The sequence below is a fragment of the Dermacentor variabilis genome, chromosome 5 (genome assembly GCF_050947875.1).
Source record: "Dermacentor variabilis isolate Ectoservices chromosome 5, ASM5094787v1, whole genome shotgun sequence".
In the NCBI taxonomy this organism is placed as follows: domain Eukaryota; kingdom Metazoa; phylum Arthropoda; class Arachnida; order Ixodida; family Ixodidae; genus Dermacentor; species Dermacentor variabilis.
Genome location: NC_134572.1, coordinates 103022455 through 103045207, shown reverse-complemented (window position 1 = coordinate 103045207; position 22753 = coordinate 103022455).

Sequence of the window (22753 nt, the reverse complement as noted above, 5' to 3'; positions counted from 1 at the left end):
GCCGGTGCAAGAAGTCACCCTAGCCTTCACAGCGTTGACTGCTGTATATGGAATGGAGTTAGCGCGTGCACCAAGTTATTTAAGTTAAGCTTGCCATAAAACTTTCCCAGATTCCACTTATAATCTATGACAGCCAGGTTAAAGGTAGTGCAGATTCCGAAAGCAAAGCAATAGAGTCGCGTTTGATAACTTCCAACATATCTTGCCGACTACCCCTGTAAACTTCTCATGCTCATTATACGTCACCCGGCTACCATGGCAGAGCCTAGACTGAGTCAAGATGTTTTGACTCCGTGCACAAGTAGCGCGAATGTCCTCATAGAGCTGCATGTGCAGCAGATGTGAACGTAAAATAACATAATAACATTTTCGATATTGATATGGCGAATCAAAATTTCTTAGGAGAAGGGATAGGTTAAGTGCCCTTTGTCATTATTTGCTCACTAAATTCTCAGTCTGTGAGTAACAGCGCTGATGGGGTAAATATAATATTGTTTTAAGGTTTTAATGTGTTATTTGTCATTTTGTCAATCCTTAAGATCAAATGTTTTCGTCTCTAGATATCATGATTTCATTGCTAAGTATAGAAAACAAACATGCTGAGCCTAGTGCGAAACAGTGATGTACTTCAGAATGTACGGCTGTCAGTCAGCATAAAATAGCTTTGTTACACACAAACAATGGGATCTCTAGATCGCATTCTTTAATTTTGGCAATATATACAGATAGTGAAAAATCGGTTACGTAAGAAGTAATTTATATTGGAAGAAAATGCTTATTTTTATTTAATGCCGAAGGCAAATGGTGTTCAGGATGAGCCTATTGCCAAGCATACATGTTATATTCGGGTGGAATAATTTGAGAGTAACAAAATATTCTTACAGAAGTTATGATGCAGTTTCTGATTCCTGTCAGCAAACTTTGACGGATGCATTAAAGCCCATAATTCTTTCTCATGGACCATACATCCATACCGTTTAAAATATGTCGTTGATGTACGAGTCTAAGAAAAGAAGAGAAGACCGTGCCATGAACAGTAATATACTCCGGTGACAGCAAAATGACGTTTTTTATACAATCAGCAACAAAAGAGAAGCTGGCTGAGTGAAGTGAGTGCAATTTATAAATATCTACACAGGAAGAACCATCAAACTAGGTTATCACGGCTCATTACAAGGCGGCGAATGCAGCAATCTTTCAAGTTGTCGAATGGTTTGTTCAGATCTCTTGCTTATTGTTCTTGTAATAATCTTGACTGGCACATAAATCAGCGTGCCCACTATGTAAGCGTATGCTTGTTGCAACGTTGGGAAAGCGAAGACGGCAGTAACATTCTTGTCTTCTTTTCTTTTTCGTTTTTCTTTTGGCGATTGTGGGGAAGGATGGATGTATATTTCTGCCGTTATTTTTACAGAAGTTTTTGTAGAGGATATATTGAAGACCAAGTAACTTTAACAGAAAGTTGTTTTCAACGGTGTCGTGCAGTATCGCCCTCTCTGAAGTCAGAATGCTTGGATTTCACGTTAGCCGTGCTGTTGACGTTTAGCCGTGACGGCACAATCTCCGTTTTACATTTAATAGCGATTTGATTTCCATTCGACTCTGTACTCCCCTGTCATTTGAAGACTTATTTTTACACTGAACCGCAACCTATTTACTGCATTTTAGTACATTTATTTTGTGTGTACTTTGCACAAAAACGAGCTTGTATCCAGGATTACATTGCTGCGCTGCGCTTTTGAAGAAAAAATGTGTAGTCATCAAAGGTACTTTACGAATCTTAAATTTGAGAAATCCGCCACAGATAAACATGTCTACATGTTACATGATAAACTGCCTTCAACATCTGAAAATCTTGATCTACAATGCTGTGCGCATCAAAGGTTCCGACGTTTTGATGCGCGATCGCTGGCTGAATAATCAGTGTTCTAAGGGAAAAAAAAGGACGCCACTGAAATTGAGTTTTTAAGTGGTTGAACACTGTGATACAGGGCGCTGGATGATGCAGGTTTCTTTCCAAGCTCAAGATGGCGGTCTAATCTGTTAGAGGCTTTATTCCTTGTATATATAGTGTGAGCGAACCGAAACATCTGACAACAGCCCAAGAGTACTTGTATGTAGGTGGTAGTGGCCGCGGTCGTGGCGTTGCAGCAGGCGGGGTTAGCCTGGCATACATAGCCGGCAGTTGTTCCGCCTGAGCTGTGAGTGTTACTATGTGCGTCACGAGGTGTCGAAGAGCCCCGTGTCTCGCATGAAGGCAATCTGCAGTCGTTGCACTCTTCCTGAGAGCCGCTGGTCCTTCGGGAAAAATGACGTCTTCAAAGGTCCTGTGCGAAAGACAATTTCTCTGCAGGCTGTCAACTATCACTTTTCTTTCTGCGTCGAACGGCGGGTATAGCCAAATGAAATGTTCGACTTGGCCGTATCACCACGGAAGGCACAGAGCGGGGAAGCGCATGGTCCGTTTTCAATAACCAAGTTGGGGTGTACGCGGAGTTGGTTCGGATGCGGTACAACAGCATTGCTTCTTCCCGAGTAAGTCCATGGGTCAGACGGCTACGTATCCTGACTACCGCCACGAGCAGTTTGTATCTGAAACTATATCTTATAATCACGCTATGTATGTCATCATTGCTCGCTTCAAGCACAAAGTTCTAACAATGAAGTTTGTGACGCGCAAACTGCAAAGCAGTGACCGAGAGAGCTAGAACAGTCTAATGCGCCATTCGGAGTGACTCGCTAAGAAACACGGAAAAAGAAAAAAAAGCAACACAGAGGCGCATGAGTAGTGAGCATGGTGGTTCCGTGGCACGGTAAAAGGAGTGCCATTGACGGAACCAATAGTTAATAAATCATTAATAGCGCTGGAAAACGTGAACGCCTACGTCTCTACCACTGCAAAGGGCGCGAACGTGATTGCCCTAACCATACGCTCCCGGCTTGCTTCATGTGGTGCGGATGACACACACACGCACACACACACGTAGACGCACATACGCACACGCACATACGCACACGCATACACGCACACACTCACATGCACATGCACACACGCGAGCGCACGCACACAGTTTTATCTCAATGTGCCCTATTCCGTCAATATTCCCAGACAGACAACAAAACGGGTGGGGCACAGCAGACCATGAACTATATTAACTGCAGACTAAACCCCGGCCTTGTTCTGCACTATTGTCAGACTCTCTAGAAGAGCTGAGCCATTGCAAGCGCGGTCTCTGAAGCAGAAAGCCGAAGTCAGGTCGGATGATAGCAAGAATGAAAAACGTAAATAACGCGGGAAAGTCCATGTCCTGTGATGCTTGTTGTCGCATTCGTGCGCGAGCTTGTATGTTTTCCCCACATTTCTGTCAACTGTTACTCAGCGCCCAACAAAAGAAACTAAAATAGAGACGCACTGAGTATAGAAATACTTCTTGAACAGTGCATGCTTCGATCATTATGTAGCCACGTACAAGAAATAAAAAGAGAGAGACAGAGAAATACAGGAATCCGCGAAAGCTTTGCGCAGAACCCCATTCTATGTTCCGCAATAGGAAAGAGGACTTGGAAAGTTTGCTGAACAACAGGATAGGGTTTGCGCAACAACAGGACGGCGTAGAAAAACTGCTTCGCCTGAATCTCTTGCATAAGAAAGAGATCGAATGTTTTTGGCAAGACAAATCAGCTAATTAGTTCATCATCATCATCATCATCATCATCATCATCATCATCATCCTCGTCAGCCTGGTTACGCCCACTGCAGGGCAAAGGCCTCTCCCATACTTCTCCAACAACCCCGGTCATGTACTAATTAGGTAGGAGGTCACTATTCAAGGTGTTTCACTTAACTTGAACCAAGGATTTTAAATATGTGGGTAACCACTTATTTATACGTCGTTCGGTGAAACCAATGACTTATGGTTTGCCGTCATGTGGCACCCCTCAGAATATTTCATACATTCTGCTGAATTATTTAAATAACTCACATCAAACATTCAAAATTTCTAATATTCACTTTAGGGCCAAGTGGGTTTCGTTACGCTGTAGAGGGTGTTCAGAACCAACCAATCCAATTTTCTGTGGCAACATACATGCTGCGCAGTGATACTTTTCAACATTTAAAGAAAGGCCGCTTAATACGAAATAAAGCCACGTGACTGCGCTCATGCGCTATCGTTTTGCAACGCTCTCAACCGTGCTTTGAGCGTATCGCTTATCAGGGAAGGCGGTGAATTCTTTCCGTGTGCCACCGTCAAATATGCTGACGAACTGTGAAGCGCATGCCTACCGCCACGGCCGCTCGCTTCGCCACGGCCCACACACACAGTTCTGCCACTCGAAGCAAAGTTTGAGAGCGCTGCAATGCTATAGCGCACAAGCGCAATCACGCAATTTTATTTCCTATTTCACGGGCTTTATTTAAACGCCGAAAAAAGAAAAAACACCACGCAACATCTACATTGCCACAAAAAATTCGATTGGTCGTTTTCTAATTCTCTCAACAACGTAACGAAATGCACTTGGGCCTTAAGTGAAACTTGAAAAAAATTCATAACTGATGTTAGTGAAATAAGTAATTAAATGTTATATAAAAATACTCTATAAAGAGCAGCCCATGACTGAAAACCATGCGTCGTTGTTTTCATTCAGCTGCGGTTAGTCAGATTCTTTAAATCATTGGTTCAAGTTACGTGAAACACCCGGTACATTACACTAGAATGTCTTTGAACGCATCTCATTACGTAACAAAATGGCTAAATGAACAAAACAGAATTCCTGCTAAAGCCTTCCGGGAAGTCCCACAACAATCTTAATATAGGCCTTAAAAGCAGATGCGACTCTGCTGTCTTCCATTCATTATTTGTGCTCTTCCCTTTTGAATTACCTCTCTTTCTAAATCCCTATCGATTTTTTTTTTTGCCTACGGTCTTTCATTTATTTCCTCCTCCATTCCTTCTTTTTTCTTATTATCGGCTTTCTGTTTCCATGTTTCTATTATTTACAGGCTTCCTGGTTCGAATTTCTTCTACCCTTATTTCTTTTGAGACCTGAGAAGAGCACTTGGGACCAAGAACGTGGAAAGCAGGCGCAACTCTTCCGGAAGGCTCGTCTCACGTTCCTCCGTTCCTGCGCCAACAGAGGATCTTCTATAGCGCGGGCGTCAAGTGGGCAGGAGGCGATCGCGCTCTTCACACGAACTGGCGCCGTCCTACGTCGCGCCATCAATAATGCGCTGCGTCTCAGCGCTCACATTGAACCTTGCGGACAGGCAATCTCGAAGAGCGTCAGAGAAGAGCAGAGTGTACGGCCGTTAGATAGAGGTACACGTACTTCGCTTCGCTTTCTTCGCTTTGTTCGCGTTCTGTCGGCAAAAATGCACGACAGAACGGTATAAGCGAACTTATAGGTGACAAATTCGTCTAAATAATGAATCAGAAAAGTAGCCACCTGCTAAAGCTTCCGGTTCGCCGGCCGTTTTGTGAGGGCTCTAAATTATAGATGACCACACGTGAGTGCAAGCTCTAGCGTCACTGCGACATCACTTCATTCATTATTCCGGTTTGAACAGGTCTTACTTTTATCTATTCGCCACCAAAGTGCAAAAAGAAATTGTCGATACATATTTCGCAAAATACCTAATCGCGCAGGGAACGGAAACAGCCGCTTTTAGTATTAATGAAGCAAAGGGAGTTTTGCTTTGGTACTATACACATGTGGCTTTTTTTTTTAATCCTCGAGCAGAGAGAAAGGTGCTGCCTGGTACTCGGTTTTAGCTATCCTTTGAGCCAAGCAAAACCTCATCGCAAACATTTCACAGCACTCATATTTCTAATTTACAGTGTGCCTGAAACGGTTTGGACAAAATTTTGTAGACGCGTAAGGTACAGCTACAGTAAAACATTCGCGCACCATTTCAGTGAAGAGTCCCATATTAAGAGAGCGACGGAGGATTAGAAGTCACCTTTCCACATACCCATGCTTTCCTCTCCTCAACCCGTTTGCCGAGCGATCGGGGCAAATCTCCGCATTCACTCGACTTGCATCATGACGTGACCTCGTGTCGTCTACTTCAGGTCTTGGAGCCAGCGCGCGAAGCCTTTCCAACCTCCCCGCTGGCCGCCGCAAAGCAGCACGCGATGCGAGCGTTCTGTCGAAGCGCTGAATGTGCCCGGAATGCCGTAAACGCAGGCGAGCCGGGAGTTTCGGCGGATGGGCGGAAGTGTAGGCCAAAGCCCCTCCATACTATTACCGCTGTGATGAAGGGGCTTTAGCCTAAACGTGAGCGGCCTGAGCGGCCTGCGCGGTGCATCCACTTGGTGACGCAGAGCTCAACGAGCCAAACGCAGAGCTAATATGGCTGTAGCCAAGTCTAAAACATTTCGAACATTAAAAAAATTATGAGCGATTACACTCTGTTAAGGTGGCGGATCAGCGAAGGTGCGTGGAACATGACAAAGAGATGACACATAATTTAGAACAAAGCTAAGAACACATTTATTGTCTTGATCGGTGGTCATCGTGACGAAATGTACGCACACACATTTATTTTTGCTCATTAGCGTTCATTCGTGTTATACATTCGTTATACACATTCGTTATATTCATTCATGTTTTCATTTCGCGTTATATTTAGGCAAACAATTTGAGACCGAAATCCCCACACCGAATGTCAGTCGGCCAATGCCATCCGAGCCTTAGCAGAGTGAGGGGCCGTATGGGAACGCTAGCATGATGAGCGGCATCAGAGCCAGCTGTGGAAGAAGACGACGATGAAGGCGCTGAGCGATATATTGATGCAAATAATTTAAGACCGAAACCACCGCACTGACAGGCGGTGGGTCAGGGCTGTCAGGGCCTTCCCAGAGGGAGTGGCAGAATTGGAACGCTGGCATGATGAGCGGCAACGGAGCCAGCTGTGCAAGAAGACGACGACGACGAACGCGCGAGCAGTGGCACCAGCGCGTTCGCGCGGTCACGCAGAGGGGTGCCGACGAGCAAGCTGTGGTAGAAGGCGATGAACTACGCACGAGCAGTGGCAGCTGCCATTGCTGATGATGATAGCTTTTGGCCACACAGATTTGTTGGTGGACACGAAAAATGCACGGAACCCTAGCCATAAGCAGCTTGGCTGTAAAAAGACAACGTGTTCACATTTACGCTGCTGCACAAAATTTACACCGGCAGCAACGTAGAACACACTTGGTTGCTGTTATAGTAGCTCTTTGTTTGTCTGATTGAGCTCTGTGACACCAGGTGGCTCCGCCCTGAAGGCAGCTCAAGACAGTGCCTCCACCCATCTGGCAAAACGCCAAGTCCGCCTGTGTTTACAGGAATGCCTGCTTGCTAAAACTCTCTATTGTGGTAGTAATCCTCGGGCTTGAAGTTACGGCCGCCAACGCGTATACATCGTGGCGCCAATCGGATACCGGCAGCCCTATTCGCTGCAGCCACTCCACTCGCCTGTTGCCTTGTAAAGGGACCCGATGGCGCAGCTTGACATGCTGCCAATCTTTAGGTTAGCAGCCTACAACGCAACAAGGACGATTCATGGTCTTCGCCAAAAGAAACCTCGAGAGAAACTAACCATGCAGCTCGTATCAACAAGGAGCACTTGTAACACAAGCAGGCTACACTTGCTGTGTGCCGGAAATGCTTGAGTGCAGTGATAAATGGTCGTTGCGTGTTCACTTTCTGTAACTTTTTTACAGAAACAAAATAACCAACACTTCAACTCTTACCTGCAACACTTATTTAACGTAAAGCTTGAAAAGTTATCGATGATGCCATCTTAATGGCCAGTCGAATAGCTCCACCAAATGATGTCAATTGGACTAACTACGTCAACTACGGCTGACAATTCAGGGGAGTGGTACCGCTGCGACCAGTAACAAGTCACATTTTTAAAACCTTATAATAAATTTCACGCTTCACGCGGAGCGTTTAAATTTGTCGCTTCTTGATCAGAAGGCTCTACGTTAACGACTCAGTACGTGTGTACAATATCGTCAAAACCGTTTCATGGTCCCTTTAAAGGCTATGGTTGGTGCATTTGCGTCACGGAGACTTGGTGCATTTGCGTCACGGAGACACTACTGAAGTAAACATTTCTTATGGACACATTTCATCGCCTACTACAATAGCACCTACACTAAAAGCACTACGTTGAAACAGACGGCCCGAGGCCCTCTGCAAAGTTGATACTAGAATGCGACTCCATATATGCATGCTTCTGTAGCCATCTCACACCACACCAACTATGAGGAACGAAGCACACTGGAACAGAGATTACTGTACTTCAACAACATTGACAGCGCCAAACCGGTCGCGTCTAATAATCTTCGCGTATCCTGTCACATCACCACCTCCATATGGTTAGATTCAACAAATACTACTGACAAATGCGGGCCACGCAGAATGATAGAGTCAAATCTACGTTTAATTGATAAGAAGTCAATGCTCTTTCAAAACGTCTCGAAACTTCTCAACGAAAAAGTAGGCTCCGCGGTGCCGTGGTGGCGTGGTGGCGTGGTGGCGCGGTGGCGTGGTGGCGTGGTGGCGTCGACGCAGAATTTCGAGTGGAATTATAATTTTCATGACAATCCCAAAAAGGGGTCAGGCAAGGAAACACAATGTCTCCGATGCTATTCACTGCATGTTTGGAAGTATTTGGATTATTAAACTGGGAATATCTCAGCAACTTTCGGTTTGCAGATGACATTTTCCTGTTCAGCAACACTGGGGACTAATTGCAATAAATGATTGAGTACCTTAACCCAGAAAGTGAAAGAGTGGGTCTGAAGATTACCATGCAGAACACAAAGATAATGTTCAATAGGCTGGCAAGGGAACAAGAGTTCAGAATTGCCAGTCAACCTCTAGTGTCAGTTAGAGTATGTTTCTCTAGGTCGATTACTTACTGGGGATTCTGATCATGAGAAGGAAAATTACAGAAGAATAAAAATGGGTTGGAGTGCATACGGCAGACAGTCCCAGAGCCTGACAGCAAACTTACCACTTGCGATCATCACGTAACACTATCATAGCAAAGAAAGGTGTACAATCACTGCATTCTACCGGTGCTAACGTATGAGGCAGAGACTAAGACGTTGACACAGTAACTCGCGAACAAGTTAGGGACCGCGCAAAGAGCGGTGGAACAAAAAATATTAAACGCAACGTTATGAGACAGGAACAGAGCGGGGTGGATAAGAGAGCAAGCGGGGTTAGCCGATATTCTAATTGACATTAAGCGAAAAAAATGACGCTGGGCCGGCCATGTAATGCGTAGGATATTTAACCGGTGGACAATTTGAGTTACAGAACTGGGGCCTAGAGTAGGGAACCGCAGACGAGGACGCCAGAAAACTAGGTAAGGTGATGAAATTGGTAAATTTGCAGGTGCAAGTTGGAATCAGTTGGCGCAGGACAGGGGTAGTTTAAGATCGCAGGGATCGGCCTTCGTCCTGCAGGGGACATAAATATAGGTTGATGATGATGATGGTATTTTCATGTTTCGGAAGTACCGCATAGGCTCGTGTAAGCGCCGCACTTGTTTTCACAATTTTGACAAGGTGCGGCCCTTACACGGGACCGAACGATGTGCTCAAAATTGTGCACATCCCGGATCGGCGGATGTGTCATCGCATAAGAGGTCAACACGCAGCGCTCGCTATCTAGTAGCGACGCGCGGGAGCAGGCAGAGCGTGCAAATTGGCGTATGCGAGCGGGCGGCATCGGGACACCGGAGGTGATTACTTCTCCTTTGGAAATTTATTTCCCAAGTTCGGCACTGCCAAGTTGGGTGTGTGGCCCTGACAGAGATGCGGCCTTTACACAAGTCTATACAGCATTGTTAGAGTGTGAAACGGTAAAAAAACAAAAAAAAATCGAAAGGCTCCAGCGTACGAAGGCACAGTTCCGCAAATTGAAAATGAAGTAACCTTCTTGTTCTTTCTATTCGCTGCCCCTTACGTCATACCTAGTTCGCTGTAGCCAAACGGTAATATTCTTTGTTTACCATACCTATCCTTCCTCGTCTTTTAAAACTCTCTATAAAGAGAGTTTTAAAAGAGCGGGAGGTCTTCCAAAAAGATTTTGTTGCTTTTTTAGGTTTTATGTAATAGAAAAGGACAACGGAATTTTCTATTAAAATATGAAGGGGCTTTAGACTTTGAATGGAAAGAAGCTGCTTTTCGGCAGCTTGACGAGGTCCGCAGTTCCTGAAATCAGTGCTTGGCAGCGGCACAATGTCTTAAATACAAAGGTAAAAGTTAAAAAAACAAACAATCAAGACAAGATGTTCTGAAGATCTATCAAGGTGATCCCTGTCACACAGCTGTCGCTACCAACGAAACGAATAAACATTGGCCGAAAATATCCTTACTCCGCTCTGCATCTATAACGGCAGCGCAGATCGGTAGCGGAGTCTGGGTTGTGCCACCACGGTGCGTTGTACAAACGTGGTCTCTCGCTTTCGCGTGCCTCATCGATCGGCCAATCGGCTCGAACATTAACGTTTCATCTTTCTCCGTCCTATCGATGGTCGCCTGCCGCAGACAGCTTCCCGCACTCTCATCCTTCTGGTCGCGCACCTGGTGGTGTATGCGTTCTTCTCTTCTTTTTTTTGCCTTCGTAGCTAAGCACTCGAGGAGGCAGAATGTGCGATGGTCGCTCACTCGTACTTGTCCGGAACTAATGCCTAGCGCAGATGCTTGGCGAGGCCCCTTCGTTGAGCCGGGTGCCACGAGGCTATGCAACCTGTGCCTAAAGCCAGTAATGGTGTGCCCCCTTCCTTCTTCTTCTTTTTTTAATGCGACCCCATTATAGGCAAACTCCACCCACGTCGGGGGCATTTGACAAAAATTGCGAGCCGACCCCGGATAAAGTGCACTATCCCGAAGTGGAAGTGTAGTTTAACACAGCGACTCGAAGTGCTAGCTGTGACGAGAGAAGAATGCGGGAACCTGGCACGCGATGCATGTGCCAGACGCTTAGAAGAGCCACTTTGGCACTTGAGAAGCATGCTTGTAATCGTGGGCTAATGGCTAGAGCAATGAGCTGCTGTGCTGGAAGACAGAGGTTTGATCCCACCATCGGTCACGCGTTTCTTTGTATCATTATGGGTGGACTTCACCCAACCTGGAGTTACCGAACAGAAATCTCGAGGTGTGTTGTGCGTACGTGAGCGGCATAAAAGTGTGCACAAAGCAGCGGCTCTCTAACGCATACGAGGTATACACACGCCACTTTCATAAATGAGAGCGTCCAAGGTCGCCCGCGACACACGCGCGCCAAGCTGTGGAGACTCCACAGTTATCACAAACTAAGCATTCTATCACATGACCTAGTAAGTTAGCGATGCTAAGCTCTGGCCTAGTTTTAAAACGACGCTTTCTTCGCATCTTCCTTCGACGTTTGTGCTGCTGCTACTGCTGATGCTGCCCTGTTGTTGCACGCCGCGCTGGTGGGTGGTTCAGAGCGTGTACACAAATGACAGGAGCGTGGCAGAGAGAAATATTGACATCAAAAAATTGTTCGTATCCTTTCCATCGTGTGGCATGTGCACAATGGACTCTGGAGCTCCCTGGGCGCAGACAAATTAGCCTCCTGACAGCTGTAATCATCCGTTACCCCCTCAAAAGCTGTGCAGAAATTGCAGTGCTTACCTTTCAACCAACGTGCTAGTCCAGAGGGGACGTAGATAGAACTGAAGAGAGGAGACGAGAGAGGAGACAAAGAATGGGTAGAGCAGATGCAGTCGCGAAACGAGTGAATAACAGCCTTTCCAATCTCACGGTTCACATACATGAGGAGAGGGCGGGAGAGGGGAAAGATGGTGTGACAAGGCAAAGAAAGAGCGGTTGTGGACAAACTGAAGGGGTGGTACGGCACGCTTCTGCTATTTCTGAAAAATAAAACTATCCATATACGTCTAGCGCACAACTTACGCAGGGCGTGCAGAAGCAGAGCCACATTAATTAAAGCGCATGGCAGGGTCAAGGCGACAAAATGGAAGCGGTAGCGCGTCAAATCAACACTTCTGTGCCCGCCGCGGTAGCTTTGAGGCTATGGCATTGCTCGAAGTCGCGGATTTTATCCTGACCGAGGCAGCCGCATATCGACGGACGCGAAATGAAAACGCTCGTGCACTTAGATGAAGGGACACGTTAACGAAACCACGGTGTCACAATTAATCCAGAGTCCGTCACTATACGGCCTGCTTCATAATCCGATATTGGTTTTAGCACGTACAGCCCCATAATCCAATTAAACTTTAATGCTCCTGCCGCTATGCGATCTGCCATGTGAGGCAATGACAATGATCAACACTCTCAGAGGTTATGAAATATGGCACACAGCAGCGCCTGAAGGAAACATCTCTCTCACTTTCTATTTTGTGTACTACGCAGGCAGCAGTGGTGCACGCAAGGTAACGTTTAACATCAATTCATCACTCTCGTGTTGGACTAAACAGTGAAAAAATTAAACATTCATCACCGTCATCACCGCTAATTATCGACAATCAAAGCAAACAGCACAGAAAGCTTCGCTTACATGGATTTACACAGTACGTGGGATCTGCATAATTTCTTCCTGCAATGGTTTCTTTCCAGCCTCCTGGAAGCACCTTCCGGCTTTCTGTTAACTGTACTTCTTTTTTTCATTTTCTGATTCGCGTATCTTGGTTCACTACAGCCATTGCAGCAAGCCTATTTTTGTCTACTATTAGCAGGAAAAAATGACGTGTGGTCAGAAACACCTGCAATAACTAATCAAAGGCATTATTTGCATCATCTTCGCCTCTCTTTTTATGTTTAACTAGTCAGACTAGATTAATTTTTTTTTATTGCGCCTACTATTTCGTATTTGTTTTTCTTTCCGTAATATGGGATTGCAAGTTGTATTGTTTAGGTTGCTTGCAGTTGTTTTTGTGAGTTACGCTCAATGAAATGTCATATCTGCAGGCTTGTCTTAGTATAGGTGGTAGCGCGACGGTAAAAACGCTAATTGGGCCCAACAGGGAGACGCTTTGCCCAATAATTACGTTTCGCAGCACCACTGCAACATGGAAGCAATACAACAACCAACGATGTCTTATACCACCTTCCTACATTGAGAAGTGTGGCTAGTAACCACACTATTGTCATTTTTGGCAAATTAGTTCAGCTGAAGCCCGTAAGGTGGAGGAAGCTTCATAAAACGGAAAATTCTCATCCATTCGACTGTACCAGGAAAGTACAAAAAAGCCAACACGGGTTTGTTCGAAAGAAAGCGCCGCAGTTGAAGGAGTGTTTAGCTCTAGTCCCCACTTCTTTTTCGTATCGGCTTTGTTTTAGCCTCTTGGGCGCTGTGATATATATATATATATATATATATATATATATATATATATATATATACACACACACATATGTGTGTGTGTGTGTGTGTGTGTATGTGTGTGTATCATCATCCTCATCATCATCAGCCTGGTTACGCCTACTGCAGGGCAAAGGCCTCTCCCATACTTCTCCAACTACCCCGGTCATGTACAAATTGTGGCCATGTTGTCCCTGCAAACTTCTTAATGTGATCCGCCCACCTAACTTTCTGCCGCCCCCTTCTACGTTTCCCTTCCCTTGGAATCCAGTCCGTGACCCTTCATGACCATCGGTTATCTTCCCTCCTCATTACATGTCCTGCCCATGCCCCCCCCCATTTCTTTTTCTTGATTTCAACTAAGATGTCATTAACTCGCGTTTGTTCCCTCACCCAATCTGCTCTTTTCTTATCCCTTAACGTTACACCCATCATTCTTCTTTCCATAGCTCGTTGCGTCGTCCTCAATTTAAGCAGAACTCTTTTCATCAGCCCCCAGGTTTCTGCCCCATACGTGAGAACTGGTAAGACACGGCTGTTATACACTTTTCTCTTGAGGGATAGTGGCAACCTGCTGTTTATGATTTCAGAATGCCTGCCAAACGCACCGCGGCCCATTCTTATTCTTCTGGTTATTTCAGTCTCATGATCCGGATCTGTGGTCACTACCTGCCCTAAGTAGATGTATTCCCTTACCACTTCCGGTGCCTCGCTACCTATCGTAGACTGCTGTTTACTTCCGGGACTGTTAAACATCACTTTAGTTTTCTGCAGAACAATTTTCAGACCCACCCTTCTGCTTTGCCTCTCCAGGTCAGTGAGTATTTACAAAGTATTTACTAAGGTAATCGCAAATAGAATCAGGAACACCTTAGACTTCTGTCAACCAAAGGACCAGGCAGGATTCCATAAAGGTTACTCAACAATAGACCATATTCACACTATCAATCAGGTGATAGAGAAATGTGTGGAATATAACCAACCCTTATATATAGCTTTCATTGATTACGAAAAAGCGTTTGATTCAGTCGAAACCTCAGCAGTCATGGATGCATTACGTAATCAGGGTGTAGGTGAGCTATATGTAAAATACTGAAAGATATCTGTAGCGGCTCCACAGCCACCGTAGTCCTCCATAAAGAAAGCAACAAAATCCCAATAAAGAAAGGCGTCAGACAGGGAGATACGATCTCTCCAATGTTATTCAATGTTATTCAATATTCAATGTTTACAGGAGGTATTCAGAGACTTGGAGTGGGAAGAATTGGGGATAAAAGTTGATAGAGAATACCTTAGCAACTTGAGATTCGCTGATGATATTGCCTTGCTTAGTAACTCAGGAGACCTATTGCAAAAAATGTATAATTTAAACACAAATAAAAAAGTCCGACGGCAAGATTCGCCCAGAGGACCCAAAGCACAGTAACCTGATGCTCTAACCAACGGGCGTCTTTTTTCTTTACTGCAATGGTATTCATATTTTTTACTATTATTCCATATGCAACAGAGAGAGAGAGAGAAAAGGATCTATGCAGCGTTCTCTTTCTTTCTCTCTCTCTCTCGCTCTCTTCATTTCCAGAGATGAAATCAGACTCTCTAAAGTACTCTCTAGCAGGACGAGCATCAAGTTCCGCTTGGCAAACGAACAGCTATGCGTGACGTCCAAATACCAGGCAGAGCCAATAAGATGTTAATATCATATAGAAAGGCCATCTTCGTTATCAACCATTAGGTACTTTTTTCCCTGCACGTGCGAATGAAAATCCATCTCTAACGTGCTTTGCAGGACATCCCAGAAGTGCATGCCAACCAAGCATTCCAGGAATACCTGCTCAATCGCTTTTGGTTTGCTGCGTAAAAAGACTGCTCGCCACACGGAACGAAAAATTGCTGCTTAGACAGCCATGTCTTAACTGTAAGAACGCGTGCATGAAATATGAAGAAGAAAGTTTTCACCTCATGGCGCGCAGCATGCCTGCATGCTCTTACATGTTTCAGCACTTTTCGCCATGTTCACTAAGAAAACGGAGTCCTGTACAATGCAACTGGGAGAAGAACATTGCGTAAATACTTATACAATATTTAGAGCACCTTGTTCTGAAATATTCAATTGAAAATCGGGCTTCTTAGAGGCGACACGACTCAACTTTCTCTTTAAAGCAACCTTGTAGTCGACCTTCCATGTTATTGGAAAAGATGAAAAACTAGTGCAGAACAATGGCTTGTTGTTCTTGGCAAACAGTGCGCAGGAAAGGATCCTGAACATCTCGAAGGTATGAAAAACGAATTACAAGCTGTATCAGAAATGAATTCGATAAACTCAAGCCGCCATCGCGGACACGCTGAAAAATGTTCATCCGGCTTGTTCGTTCCCATGCCGATCCCCATATAAACACGGAAAAAAAATCGATGAACTCTGCACGTTTGTTCAAGGACAGTAGGGGACTTGCAGCACGTACCCCAATTTACTAATGAACAATGAATTGCAAGCTCTAGCACGAGCAAATATATTCAAATATTTGCCCTTCCATGTTTCGGCTTCTCGGATTTCATCTGTCGGCCTCCGCCAGTAAGAATTCCTGCTGGTATAATATTTAAAGGGTATGCCTAAATACTTCCCCGGTGTTACGCACTGCACATTCAGGAAAAACTATGACGTGATATCCCAATCACCATGCCAAAAACCTAGACCTTTTCTCTAATTGACTGCACTTCCGCTTACCTCACAAAGGCGCTTGATTATGTCCGTAACGCCCGCAATGATTTCGAGATTTGAAAAAAAAAGCAGCTATGCCATCAGAATGGGCCAGAACGTGCACTTCACGCGCATGAAGCCTCAAAACACTCATTGTATTGTGATTTATAATACTTAGGTGAAAGATTTCAATAAACATGCAAAAACGGAGAAGAGAAATAGGACATCCTTGACTGACCGCCACCCTTGAAGATTTCTCCCCTCTTTGTTAATAGCCAGCCGAGTGCTAAATTCACTGTACGTCATACGAACAGTTTCTGTTATTACTGTACCAACAGACGCATGTTTTAAGAAATTTATTGGGAAGTTTTGTGGAGCACGGTCAGAGGCCTTCTCAATATCAATCTGGAGCACCGCAACTTCATCCTTCATGAGAGTGTAACACTGTAATACACACCCTCTTTGAGATTGTTGGTAAATATCCTTGTAGCCTTTAATCCACATGTTTGAAGCGGGCCCATTATTTCTTTAATTACGCTCTAGAACCTTCTAGCCATTACTTTCATTAAAATTTTGTTATCTACGTTTGTTAGGCTGATTGGCCGATAGGCTGATACCTGCCGAAGTTTTGATAGAATCGTTCGTTTTAGGAATAAAAATAGCATACGAAGAGTGAAGCGACGGAGATAGAGATTTAAACTCAAAGACTTGTTGAGTAAGTGCACCAATACTGGAGATATTTCTCGCTTGAAGGTCTTATACAAAGCCGTGCTTAGGCTGTCAGGACCAGAAGATTTTCCGAGAGTTAGGACATCGATCGCTTTCTCTACGTCCCCAAACGAGATTGAAAGTTCCGATCTATCCTTTGTTTCGTCATTTACTTATAGCATGAAGGACAAAAACTCACTTTTGAAGTGGTCACTATCTACAGAGCCTACCGAAAACAGAGCACTCGTGAGAGGCTTGCCCAGTCTCGTCTTTCGCGCTTGTCACTGCTCCATTGTATACGATTTCTGTTAGTAAACCACGTTCTGCTTAACTTTTTTCCGTCCCTATAGTGTGCGTTTTGTACGCTAGAAGAGTTAACTGCTGGGCTAGTTGGTGATCTTGCATACCTAGCTCCCGTGGTGTCGTCGTCTTTCTTGTGTGTGTTGTTTTTTGGCGCAAGAACCTTTTCAGCTTTGTACGCCTTTTCAACCATTACTTTTTTCTCTGCTCTCGCTATTACAATTGCTCCCCGAAATCCTCCTATGTCTGAAAACTCCAAATTTTGTTTCACCGCACGGATATATACCTTAAATATTCCAGGCGTTTGACGCTCTTCCTCGACAAGAGTTTGCAAGTTGGTACGTAACTGTTTTTCACGAAATTGTTCTTCATATTTAAAGATGCTGCATTTTGCTATAGTTCTCATTCGAACTTTTTTGTTCAAGCGTTTCTAAGTTCGACCTAACTTCTGAGTTATTGTCACCGTACAGTTTTGCATGCCCTCAAGCATCAAAGTTTTGAAAGGTTCGTCATTGAAAATTTAAACATAAATTTTCCATGAATCACAGCTAATGTACTTTTTTTTCTTTTTTTTGCTGCAAATGCCAATCACGACGAGGCAAGGGCCAGGGGAAGAGAAAGTGGTTACGCAATAATCCTTACACAGAGGGACAATATCGAGCGACACATATACACGCTCAAAGCGTGCGTGACTATAACCTTGAAAATGTGGGAATTGGACATCATGCCTACTGGTAATGCGTTCTCCCACATCTTCAAGGGCGACTGATTGATAGTATCCATTAACTTCACAGTGCTAGTCTCACGATGCGGTGTATAGTACTCGTTTGCTCTCGCGATGAGCATGCACAATTAAATCAGCGAGAGGTATACGATCAGTGTTTGAATACTTACTCATATGGCAGAAGAATTCTAGACACTGTGCGATATCCAGTTGGAGCATAGAGGAAAATCACGCGGCATTCTGTGCAGGCAAAAAAAAAGTCACAGACTACAACGTGACCCGATGGACAGCTTGTAGCCGAGTGTATAACAACCCCTAAGCAAATACGTAGCAATAGAACACGCTCTCCTTCCATCCCAGCAGCATGACTGACACACACATTATAATTTACAAAGAACGGGCGTGACATTTCGCTGGTCTGGTCCTCGAATTCAACTTTCTTTTCCTGCACTGCGATTACATTTATTTCTTGTTCCGTCGCAATAGGATACACGTGAATTTGCCTTCGTTTAGTCGCTAATACACGCGCGTTAGTTCTTCCTACGCGCAGAAACCTCTTCAACGACACCATTTTCCTGCAGGACGAAACGAACGGCAAGAAGCACTCATTTTCCATCTCGACTTCTCGCGCATTCGCGATATAGTAGCGGCTGAAATTTAGCCTCTTTGCTGCCCCTTGTCAGGACGACTCGCGCATCTATGCGTTTTTATTTTTATTTTTGTTCCCTCCATTCGCTTCCACCGATGCTTCAATCTGCCTCAGGCGCTGCTCCTGCGACACGGCCACCACATCATCATGGCTACGCTTTGCCGGGGTTGTCTCCGCGTCCAATTTGTACATGAAAAACACTACACTATGTGCATAAAAAACTGCAAATGAAGTACAGTCCCTGTCGAACGCCTCAGGACGCTCAAACATGAGCAGATTGATCCCCGTAAGCAACTACTTTTTCAAAACGACCTGTTAGATAATTATACAGCCACAAAAGAGCATTAGTGGGTAAACCAAGGAAAGACAGCTTGACAAAAAGAAGAGGATGAGAAACCTTATCAAATGCCTTCTGAAGATCAATTAGAATGCAGCCGGTGTCAAAAGCTTCATCCAATGAGCAAAATATACCGTTGGGGAACTCTAATAATTGCGTCACTTGTGAATATCCGCACGAACGTTCTTCGTATACCACGTGTCAATGCGGTGTTTCTGCTGCGAAGCACCGCGGCCATACCGTCGCGAAAACATGCCTGCGCGGGGTAATTGCTAGAACGCCAGCCGAGAAGTTCCTGTGAAACGCTAATCGCACTGAAAGTAAGCAGGGCCCGCAAACGCCCCAAGACCACCCCGTGGTCCAGACGCGAGGAACAATGTGCTGCTACGTGTGGGGCACACACTGCATCTATACACCGGAGACGCCCAGACGCGGCGCTGCGGAAACGGGAGGCCGAGGCTAAGCGACAATGTCCACCACAGCTTGCACTTAAAAGAACGCGAAACCGAAGCGCATCGTGCCCACCGTGAGCATGCCGCAGCACATAAACGCGAGGCCGACGCAAGGCGACGACGCCGACAAGAGCCTGTAGTTCCAGCCGATGCTGCTCGCGGACATCGAGCTCTTTCTGTCCATAAATGTGCCTGCGTACGTCACCCAACACGTGTTTACTTAGAGAGCTTGCGTTTGCTGTACTTCGTACTGCCACTAAAGCAACGAGCCTTACTTCGTGTAATATTCTAACGTGTTGTAATAGCATTGGCTGTTTCGCCCTTACGGTAAAATTGCAATTTTTACAGCAAAGCTGTTTATGGGCTAGGTTCTGGCGGATCTAGTCTCCGTGGGCATAGATTAACAATTTTTGATACGCGGGCCAATCCCAAATATAGCGCAATATCGGGCCCAACCACGGTGGAGGTGAGGCAGGCGTTAAACACTCCCCATACGTGGGCCGATCCCGAAGATAGTGCAATACTGCTATACTGGGCCGACTCAAGGTGGAGGTGAAGCAGGCGTTAAGCACTATCCATGCGTTGGCCGATCCAGAAGGTGCTGCAATACCGAACCGACCCGCGGCGGAAGTGCAGTTCGCCAGTAAGCGGCCACATTCACAGCTTCGCTGGTCATTCCCTTCTTCATAGAGTGAAAGGGCGCTGAATTTTTTGAATAAGTAAATCAATAAGATTAAGCAAGTGTTACACGTTTCCAAAATGTTAAGGCGAAAGCGGTATCGCACATTTGGCACACTTTTTCTCATGTTTAAGATATGTTTATGAAGAATTCCGGTAAATGTCCATCGAAGTGCACGACAGAACTTACTGAAATCGCCGCATCAACTGGTAGTGGGCGAGTGTCGTCAGCGCTTTCGCAGAGGGAGGAGCAGTGTGGAAACCTTGGCATGATGAGCGGCATCGGAGCCAGCGGTGGAAGAAAACGACGACGAACGCGAGAGCACTGGCACGAGCACGGCTATGTGGCCACGTGACGTGTGCAATCAGGCACCTGGTATAGGCACGCCCTTCGTAAGCCAGAGCCGTGGTGTAGCCGTGGTTTCGGAGAAGCGTGCTCGTTTAGCGCCCAGGAGGCCTGGCTTCGATTCCCACCCACACCGAAATTTCATTTCATTTCATTTCATATTATTACCTTAAAGACCCACGAGGGGTATTACATAAGGGGTGGGTACATATATTTTGGTGAGCGAGTGTTAACACAACGAAACATGACTGGTAACATTATTGGCAAAGTTGAACGAGCACGTGATCGCTGCGATGTCGTTGGGTAGGTCGTTCCAGTCTGCTGCAGTACGGGAGAAAAATGATGCGGCAAAAGTGGCAATTCGGGCACGAGGTCGGGAAACTTGAAGCGGATGACGAGTGCGATGAGATATGCGGGCTGGAGGGACGATGTAGGGTGCGCGACCTAGTGAACTATGGAAAAACTTATGAAACAAGCAAAGGCTGGCAATGAGGCGACGAAGTGATAAGGGCAATAAGTCGAATTCAGCTTTCAAAGCTGACACACTGATGTCGTAAGAATATGATGAATGGATGAATCTGGCTGCTCTGTTTTGGACTGATTCGAGTGCATTTATAAGGTAAGCTTGGTGCGGGTTCCAAATTGGTGAGGCATATTCTAATTTTGGTCTGACAAGGGATTTGTACGCTAATAATTTGCCAAAATAATGTGCCAAATTTTCTTTTCAAAGCCACTAATTTACTTTGTTTAGAGGAACCTCTTTGAGAAATGGGAGGCCAATGCAAGCATTTCTGACGTGATTCGACTCTACGCGGCGTCGGCCATTTTTTGTCACGGCACAGTTTCGCCAAGGGCACGACCAACATAGACACCTAAAGCTTTTGGCTTAAAAACTCCCGAACGGCCGGATCGAACAGAGGTCATCTAGCACAGAAGGCTGATATTGTAACCATCATGACAGGGACGCTTTTCCCCATAAGGGCATGCCTTCTGACATAATAAATCTCGGAAATTATTTAGACTAAATTAACATGTCTTCATATGCCAATTTAGCAAATCTCCTTGCTGAGCAAGATGGTGCATGGCTATGTTAAGAAGATTTGCGTGGACCAAAGGACAAACACAGGAAAAGACGAAGTAGACGGAAAGAACGCAAACTTTAACTTACAGTGTAATATAATATATACCTTGCATTCTTACCGTCTACTTCGTTTTTTTCCCACGTTCGTCCTCTTGTTTGTACAATTCTTCCTAACGTATCCATACGCCAATTGTAGCCTGATCCCGAAGATCGCGCAGTAAAAATAATTTAGGTCCGATGCGCCTGCTTCTCTCACACGAAAAGTAACGCGAAAAAGTACGATGTGCAGTGACTTCACCCAAATCTCTGCACCTCTCCCCCCCCCCTCCATTTCGCCCAGGAAGAATGTGATTCATCGACTTCAAAAGGAGGTTGAAAAACTTTCCAACTTTCTAAACTTTTATACCCGAGGAGGAGCTGATCTTTCTTATTCTTACCGTTCGCTTTCTCCTGCATCACTTGTTGGCATTCGTGTTCATTAAGGAAATAAACTTTGATATTTTGATATTGTTTATAGCAAAAATAAAATCGCAGTTTCGCCCGAAACGCGCAGCATCGATTTCGATATTAAATTAGTGGATAGCTATACGAAGTAAAGATATCAGTTTTAAGCTTGTAAACATTCGCTTATAAATTGACAAACACGACGTCAGGCGCGCCCAATTAAACATGGGCACATCTTACTAGAGTGCCTCGATGTTCTCCTTGACTGCCGCTCCGGCGGTCAATGAGGACATTGAGGCACTCTACATTTATCTCGGTGGCCGCGCACGCTCGCTGTCAGAACGTTGAAGGAAAAGAGCGCGGCAGCTGCAGCGAGCGATTTTACTTTCGTACTACCTCTCGCTTCAGCGACAACTTAATGACGAGGACAGAGCGCCCACGAAGCGATCAGCCCTCCTTGCATCTAGACTCTGTACTCATCGCAGATTGCTTTGAAGATAGGGCCTGCGCAGCCGCGCCGTACGCAGCCGCCGCCGGAGTAACGCGTCCTCAATGCCCCCGATGCCTTGCGCGTGGCTGAAGACGGCGCGCTTCCCCACCGCATTCCTCGGTTCCGTGCGCAAGGTTGAGCCACCTTTGTAGGCTCACCCTCGTGCGCTTTCATTCGCACATACAGCGTACGGTGCGCGGCGACTATATTATCGTCCTTGGACTTTACACAGAACATCAAGGCGACGGCGACAACAATGGCAGAAATGCACCTGGAGTGTACAAATAATTGATATCGCAATAAAATCTTTTAAGAGTAAGAGCTTCAATGCCTTTAGGATGGCTCAAGTTTATGCAGAAAGACCTTCGTGCCGAGCCACGACTGAAATACGTATCTCCACGAATGTCGTCGTTGAAGTCTCTTATATGTAGTTTCCTAACATTGGGAATTACTTTCTGAGGGTAATTTACGGAAACGATCGAGACTTTGGAAA